Source organism: Tupaia chinensis, unplaced genomic scaffold (assembly GCF_000334495.1).
Source record: "Tupaia chinensis unplaced genomic scaffold, TupChi_1.0 Scaffold000117_2, whole genome shotgun sequence".
Classification (NCBI taxonomy): Eukaryota; Metazoa; Chordata; class Mammalia; order Scandentia; family Tupaiidae; genus Tupaia; species Tupaia belangeri.
Genome location: NW_006159583.1, coordinates 3,948,515 through 3,955,818, shown reverse-complemented (window position 1 = coordinate 3,955,818; position 7,304 = coordinate 3,948,515). Strand labels below are relative to the sequence as shown.

Sequence of the window (7,304 nt, the reverse complement as noted above, 5' to 3'; positions counted from 1 at the left end):
GAGTGCACATGCCCTATAGCAAATTTAAAAAATAACGATAAATAAATAAGTTTTTTTTAAAAGAATTATGTTTTTTGACAGGGTTTTAGATATTTATGCCTGTTGACTACAGCATTCCAAAGCTTATGGAGAGAAGAGGATTTGAAAGTATGAGATCAGTGTAGGCTCCAGTGTGGTGGACTTGTCATAGTGTGGGAGCTTGATTGACTTTGACAAGCTTTTGTCTTATGACCTATTAAAATGCAGTGTCTGCAGCCCGTGCATTTATCCTGTGCAGTTAACCTTGTGGATTTGTTGTTAGCTTATTTGAGGATAGTCTTCTGAACCTTTTTTTTTTTTTTTTCAGAATTTGATTCATGTAGAAAAAGTATTAGACTGGTTATTGCTTTTTTTTTTTTTTTTTTTTTCAGAATTTGATTCATGTAGAAAAAGTATTAGACTGGTTATAGATTGTCACTTGATACCAAGCGGGCACGATGGGCCAGGTAGGGACCTTGTGTATAAGGCAGTTGTTCGGTGAGTTAAAAAAAAAAGCGTACTCCTTCGTGTCGCTCATGAGCAAGGAGATTGTTGGTGTTGACATTGCATTAGTTTGAGCCTGGTTGTGATGTCACTGGGAGAAACTGCGCATGAGTATGTTTTCTTGTCTCTAGGGCTGTATACAATGGTGGTCCAATAAATGTTTCCTGATATTAGGGACATCACGAAAGATACTTATCAAGAAGCCAGCAGATGGATAACACTGTACTAGGAACATGTAGTTACGCATTTGTGCACTCTTATGTGAGCACAGTAGCAGGTGCGGGACAGGGAAAAGGTGTGGACAGGAAATGTGATGACATCCCTGTGCATGTTAGGCCCGTTTTATTTCTGCTTTTTCCTATAAATGAGTAGGAAGTTGCTGACAGAGATTGTATGTGTAACAGTTTAGAAACTGAATCATCTTTCCATTCTGTTTTATCCTCCCTTTTTGAAAACTTTCTCAACTTTCAGAGAATTCTATTTTGAAGGGCCCTGTTCCCATTCCGCCAATGGAGAATAGGAATAATCTTTTTGGCCTGTCTACATGTGTATGAAAATTGTTAGCCAAAGACACCTTTTTAAAAATTGATATAAAATGATTATATGTAGATGTGGGATACCATATGCTTTTTCAGTACAAGAATATATGCCTGATGGTCAGTGCAGGGAAATGAGCATACTATACCCACCATTTTAAACCTTAGTCATTCCCTTGTGTAGACAACAAAATCCTTTTTTTTTTTTTCCTTAGCTAATCTGAACTATGCAGTAAATTGTTGTTGACTATAGCTACTCTATAACACAACACGATCTACTTGCAGTTTTATATCTGTTAACGAGAATCTCTGTTTGGTGAGTATAATATTCTCTCCTCCTTACCTTTCCCAGCTTCTAGTAATCACACTTCTCCTCTCAATTTCTATGAGGTCTTTAATTAATTAAATAATTAAGCAATTTATTTAAGTTGTGATTTTGGATTTACATATAATTGTACATTTTTTGTGGGATGTAGCATGGTTTTTAAAAGCATGTTTTATAGTGTGTAATCATTGAATCAAGAATCTAAATCTAAACATCTTTTTTGGTTTACACACATGACTGAGAACATGGGGTATTTCTCTAAAATACACCTTTTGTTTCAACTCTACACTCACGAAAAGAGGTTAAAAACAAAAGGAACCCAAGATTTCCCTGGGAACTAAGGTGTGTATGTGTGTGTTTAATCAGATGAATTGCATAAGAATTCTGCTCTAGATGCTTTGGTGTGGAAGTCATACTACTTACTACTAGCTGTACGTCTGGAGTAGGGGATGGGTTTGTGAACTGAATTAGAGGCTAGATCAGTTTGAGGATGCAGAGGCCTCTTAAACTTCATATTCTAGGAAATCAGTTTCTTTTAGGCCACTTGGTGCTACTGCTGAGCTGAAATCAAGACTGGAAGTTTCCGTGTGTGTACGGTTCATTCATGTGTCTAGAGCTGCGAAATATGGGGCAAGGTGGCACTGTCAGTATGGTGGGGGCACTCATGGCACTTGATTTGTCTGTAAGGAAGCAGGCCAGCCAAGACGGGCTCATTGTGCAACTGCTTTCTCCTAATAAATACTGCAGTGCTTCAGTTTATGAAAACTTCCACTTCGTGAAAACAGTCTCCCCTATCTGTACTTCTGTGCCATTTCCTCCCAGTGCCACCTGCCATTCCCCGTATCACTGCTGTTACTCTGTGTGCCGTTCCCTAGTTCCATTACGTATGTATAAGCAACTGTGTGTGTGCTTGTTCACATATTTATACCTCCCAAACTGTGAAACTGAGTTTTACTTTTTTTTTTCCCCCAAGTTTATTTCTTCCATAAGGGACACTCACACATACAGAGGAGGGAGGGGAGAGACAGGCAGGGTCTTCACACTGTGATCCACCACCAGTGTCTGCCAGCCAGGATTTTGGGCACATGCACATGTGCCTGGTGTACGAAGGGGGAGACCTTGGCTTGCCAACCTTGGACGTTTCCATGTGACCTCAGCATCACAGAGTGTTGAATTACTGCTGAAACATTGCGGCTTTTCCCTTTATTGCATTCAGCCTGTTAGCTAGCATACCATATATGCTATTTCAATCTTGCCTTTTCTACTTAATAATGTATCTTGGAGTTATTTCGGTAAGTGGGATGGGAACTAAGTGGAATGGGAACTTTCTTTTTTTTTTTTTTTAATATTATTCTGTTGTATAATGTTCCCTATTAAAGGACATTTATCCTTTGCTATTATAATGTAGCGAAACATCTTGTAAATTATTTCTTTACATACATGCAAATATATCTGCAAAATACATTGCAACAAATGGGATTGCTGATTTAAAGTGTGTACATGTTTGGATTTTTTTTTTTTTTTGCTATAGGGCCCGTGCCCTCGCAAGAGAGACCAAGCACGTGCACTCGCCAGAGAGACACAGAGAGACAGAAAGCGAAATATCTACCCCCCACCCAGGGGGCATGGGCATGCGTGCACATGCGCCCAGTGTGAGTTTAAGTCACCTGGTCCAGGACTTGAACCGCAGTTGACCACATGGGAGTTCAGCGACATAGCCATTACGCTAACTGCTGGTTCCCATGTTTGGAGTTTTAATAACTAGTGGTAAATTGGGTTCCAGTGACTCCGTACCAGTTTATTCTTTTACCAGCAGTTGTGAGAATGCCTGTGTCCCCATACCTTGCTCAGTGGTTACATGATTAAACTCTTGGATGTCTCTATTTCAAACTTCTAGCTTAAATTTCTTTTACAATGACTGTGGTGAGCATCTTTTCTTATGTTTATGTAACCCTTGTATTCTTTCTCCATTAATTCTATCCTCATCCTTTAGCTGCTTTTTTCACTATTGAGCTGATTTAAGTCAGCTCAGGCAATTCAAAAGTGAAAAAAAAATTTTTTTAAACTATTTAATTTTATCATTTTTTTAGAGAGAGATTTTTGCTGTAGGACATGTGCACTTGCTGGAGCAACAGAGACCAAAAGTGAGAAATCACCCTCCTGGGGGGATGGCTACTCAGCAGTCTCTTCTCCTCAATTTTCCTCTGGGATTTTAGGCATGTATGTTCACATGCCTGGCATGTTCCTTGAGCCACAGGGTCCAGAATTGACCGTGCAGTTGGCCCTCTGGGATCCAATCACCTTAACCAATACGCCACTGGCTGGCACTAACCAGGATTGTTTTGAGTTTTTATTCAAGTTGCTCACATTCAGCTAGAGAGTAGATATATATCTAGCAAACACAGTTGAGGGTGGGAATTAGTGCTCTTTTAAAACCATGATGCCTATTTTTATTTTTATGATAATGTTTGACCATCATATTCCATAAAGGACCATTGTATGACTTCCTAAAGAGTTGATAGTGGTAGTTTTTAAGAAAACCATGAGTGCTTTTCAGACTAGTAGTAATTTCTGAATCTAAAATACCAAAGTATTTACGTATTAGTAAGAACATGTTTAACCATATATTAATGCTAATTTTACCACTTAAGTCTCCCACTAGGCAGCGAGCGGCATTCTTCCATCTCTAATCATGGCGTTTGGTGCATATGCCTTGAAAGTACTCAGTAAATGTTGTTTTGTAAGAAGGAGTTAAGATATATTCACCCAACTCAAGTCCTGACAGTCAGTGAAACTCAAGGGGATGGGGCTCTGAACGTGTTGCTAATGGTTTAAAAACCCCAAATGGGGGTAGTAATTTATCGTGTTCTCTTTTTCAACAAATGGTCAACTATCAGGCATTATGCTAGTTACTGGTTGTAGAATAGTGAGGTCGTTTTGGGATTGGTGGCTATAATGTGAGATCTGCATAGTGGAAGGCTTGCTCTTTCATTTATTGGTTGTGTGGCTTTATGCAAGCTGTTTATTCTTTTTACCTTCTTTATCTGTAATATGTAATAATTTCAGTATCTACTTCAAAGGATTTTGAAGATTAAAGAATTGTTACATGCAAATTTTCTTAGGCAATACTCAGCAAATAGCTGATATTATTTCTGTTGTGATTACTGTTATTACTGTGTATTATTATTTTTAGTAAGCAGGCCTAGTCCTTCTTCTCAGCATCTGTTTGGTAATAGTGGCCCACCACTTATTATGTGTATATTATGTGCAGTTACTTTATGTATAGCATCTAATTTAATCTATAGAGCCTCTCAGTGAGTCCAAATTATATCCCTGTTGTGTTTATGAGGAAACTGAGACTCTGCAAGGGGAAATAACTTGTCCATGGTTTTATGATGAATATGAGTCAGAGCTGGAATTCCCATCCTTTTCTGTTTGGATCACGGGCTTGATCTTCAAACCACTACGCTATTTTATCCAAGTGTTAGGTAACTTCTCAAAAAAAGAATGTAGCTCTAGGGCCATTACCCAAAATTGGGACTCGTGTGAAAAGGAATTTGGGCAAATGTGATTCACCACTGTTTCTGACGATACAACTCAGTGTGGAGAACTGATTGATGAAGAGCCAGTAGGTTTCTGCATGTCCGTCACTTTTGTTGGGATGTGCAGTTGAATTGCCTGGTATTTCAAGGTTTATTCACAGTGTGATTATGAGACTTATTATGTCCAATACTGGGGTCCTTAAGTATGTATAGCATCTGGTTGTCTGGTGTTCACTTTAGGAAACATCAATTTCTGCAACAGCTCCAGTTGCTTGTGTTTCGTTTCTTTTTAGTTTATTTTATTCATAATAGCATGTGTGTTAGAGAGGCACCGTATACATGGTCTCATCATGTGTAATCTCTTTTCTCTGGTCTTTTCAGTAGCCAGGATCTTGCATAAGCATGTGTACACACATGTAAGTACTGGAATCCTTTAAAGCCAGTCAGGGAATCCAAACCTGCTGTGCCCCATGTGGCTTCCATGTACTGCAGTTCAGTTTGCTACTGATGGTTCCACTAGGCTGGGCTCCTAGCTGGTTATAGAGAAGGCTTTTCCTGGCACAGTTTTTTCTTGACCTAATTCTTAATGACAGCCTCTGGGACTTACTTTCAACGAATAAGTAATAGCACTTACTTTCGGTTATTAGTGGAATTGGATTTCACTGAAAATTATATCCTGATTTTCATATACCCCTCTTTCTAGTACATGAAGAAAGGGAATCTGATACTTCAGGATGAATCTAAGTTTTTTTTTTTTTCATTTTTATTTAGAGTTGTTAGAATAAAGAATTAGTGGTTTATCTCAGTAGTATTCAGTTGTGAGGTTTTTTTTCTTTAAAAAAGTTGTTTTAATTGTAACCACTCCACCATCCACTAGCCCTGTAATTCTTTTAAAGTTTGTTGTGGGGCCTGTGCTCTCACGAGAGAGAGGCACACACACACAAAGAGAAGGAAAGCGAGAAATCCTCACCCTCCCTGCCCCAGGGGATGACCATACCACACTCTTTTTTATTCTCCTCTCAGGATTGTGAACATGTGCATACAAGCACCTACCATACTTTTTAAGCTGCCAGGTCCAGGACTTGAACGACTCAATCGGCCACATGGAATCCAGCTTCCTTCATCTCCATACCACTTGCTGGTCTCAGCTACTAGGTTTTTAAACCTTGAGTATCGTCTAGCAAAAATGGAAACTTTGACAGTCATGGCTCTTTGGTATGAGGGTCATGAAAATGCAGTAGAAGTAATTACCTGAGATCTGTATGTGCTCCCGGTTTCATAAGGCTTATTTCCTCAGACTTTCCTCAAAATACATAGAAGCTTATATCAGAATGGTTTTGGCTGCAAGTAATTGAAATCCCAGCCTCAGGTACTTCAAGCATAGGGGGGGATTATATCATTTTACCTGAGAAGCTCCAACATAGGACTGGGCCATGCACTATTTGATCAAGGGCCGGTGATATTCTTGCCAGTACCATCTATTGTGTGTGTCCTCAGACTTTTCCCCTCAATGGATTCAGGGTGACAGCAGCATTTCCAGGAGTTTTGTGTACAGTGTTCATAGGCAGCAAAGGGGCCTCCTTCCCTTTGGCTCTTTTTAAAGAGAGGAATCCTTTCCTGAAGCCCACTAGTAGACTTTCTGCAGTTCTTGGCAAGGGGCAGGGAGATGACTATGGTTGCCCTAGGCCAGGAGAACCTGTCTTTGTCGCCCATCCCTCAGTCAGCTCCAGCTGACATAGGTGGAAGAGGGAGGAGTGCTGAACAAAACTTGGGCTCTGTTAAAAAGGAGGAAGGGTGGAAAGAAATACATGCTCTGAATGTAACCTGATCCTGCCTAGGCTTGAACTAGAAAGGGTTGCAGTTCCTATCTTTTGCATGTGTGGGTTTAATTTAAACCAGACACTAGCTTGCATAGTTTACATAAATAGTTCTCCTCTCTTATAAGTCCTTTATCTCTTTAAAAATAAACAAGTGGTATAGTATGTCATAAAGATAATTAGGGTGAACAGCATTGGATAAGCAGAAAGAAGTTTGTTCAATCACCATATAGATAATATAAACTGACAAATAGTCCCTTTAGAGTGTATCTGTACTTGTTTGTAGAATGGGGTATTGTATTTTCTAGGCCTTCTGACACGTAAAAATAAACTAGGCTAGTTGTGGCTTGGTGGTTAATGTGGCCAGATCTCACATTGCCCACTATATGGTGTAAATGGCCCACTGTGTGGTGTAAGCCCCGTACCTGGTGACTTGAAGAACTCAAGCACGCCTGTGTGTACATGCCCAGAATCCTGAAGGGAGGGAGACACGGAGTAGCAAGGAATGTAGTGGGACCATTCCCTATGGAAGTGTGTGTGTGGGGGGTGCTTTCTTGCTCTC

The 7,304-nt window shown here is 39.8% G+C and overlaps 1 protein-coding gene across 19 annotated transcripts in view; it reads left to right on the top strand.

Annotated features, from left to right (window-relative positions):
- Positions 1–7,304, top strand: part of EPB41L2 (erythrocyte membrane protein band 4.1 like 2) — a 253,789-nt gene that overhangs the window by 107,800 nt on the left and 138,685 nt on the right. The window contains exon 1 of one of the 19 annotated variants that reach the window (XM_006144278.3): positions 1,350–1,374. The exons of the other annotated variants lie outside the window; for them this stretch is intronic. The gene's annotated coding sequence lies outside the window, so the exon portion shown is untranslated. Of the gene's footprint in view, positions 1–1,349; positions 1,375–7,304 lie in introns of those variants that run through there. 19 annotated transcript variants of the gene reach the window in all.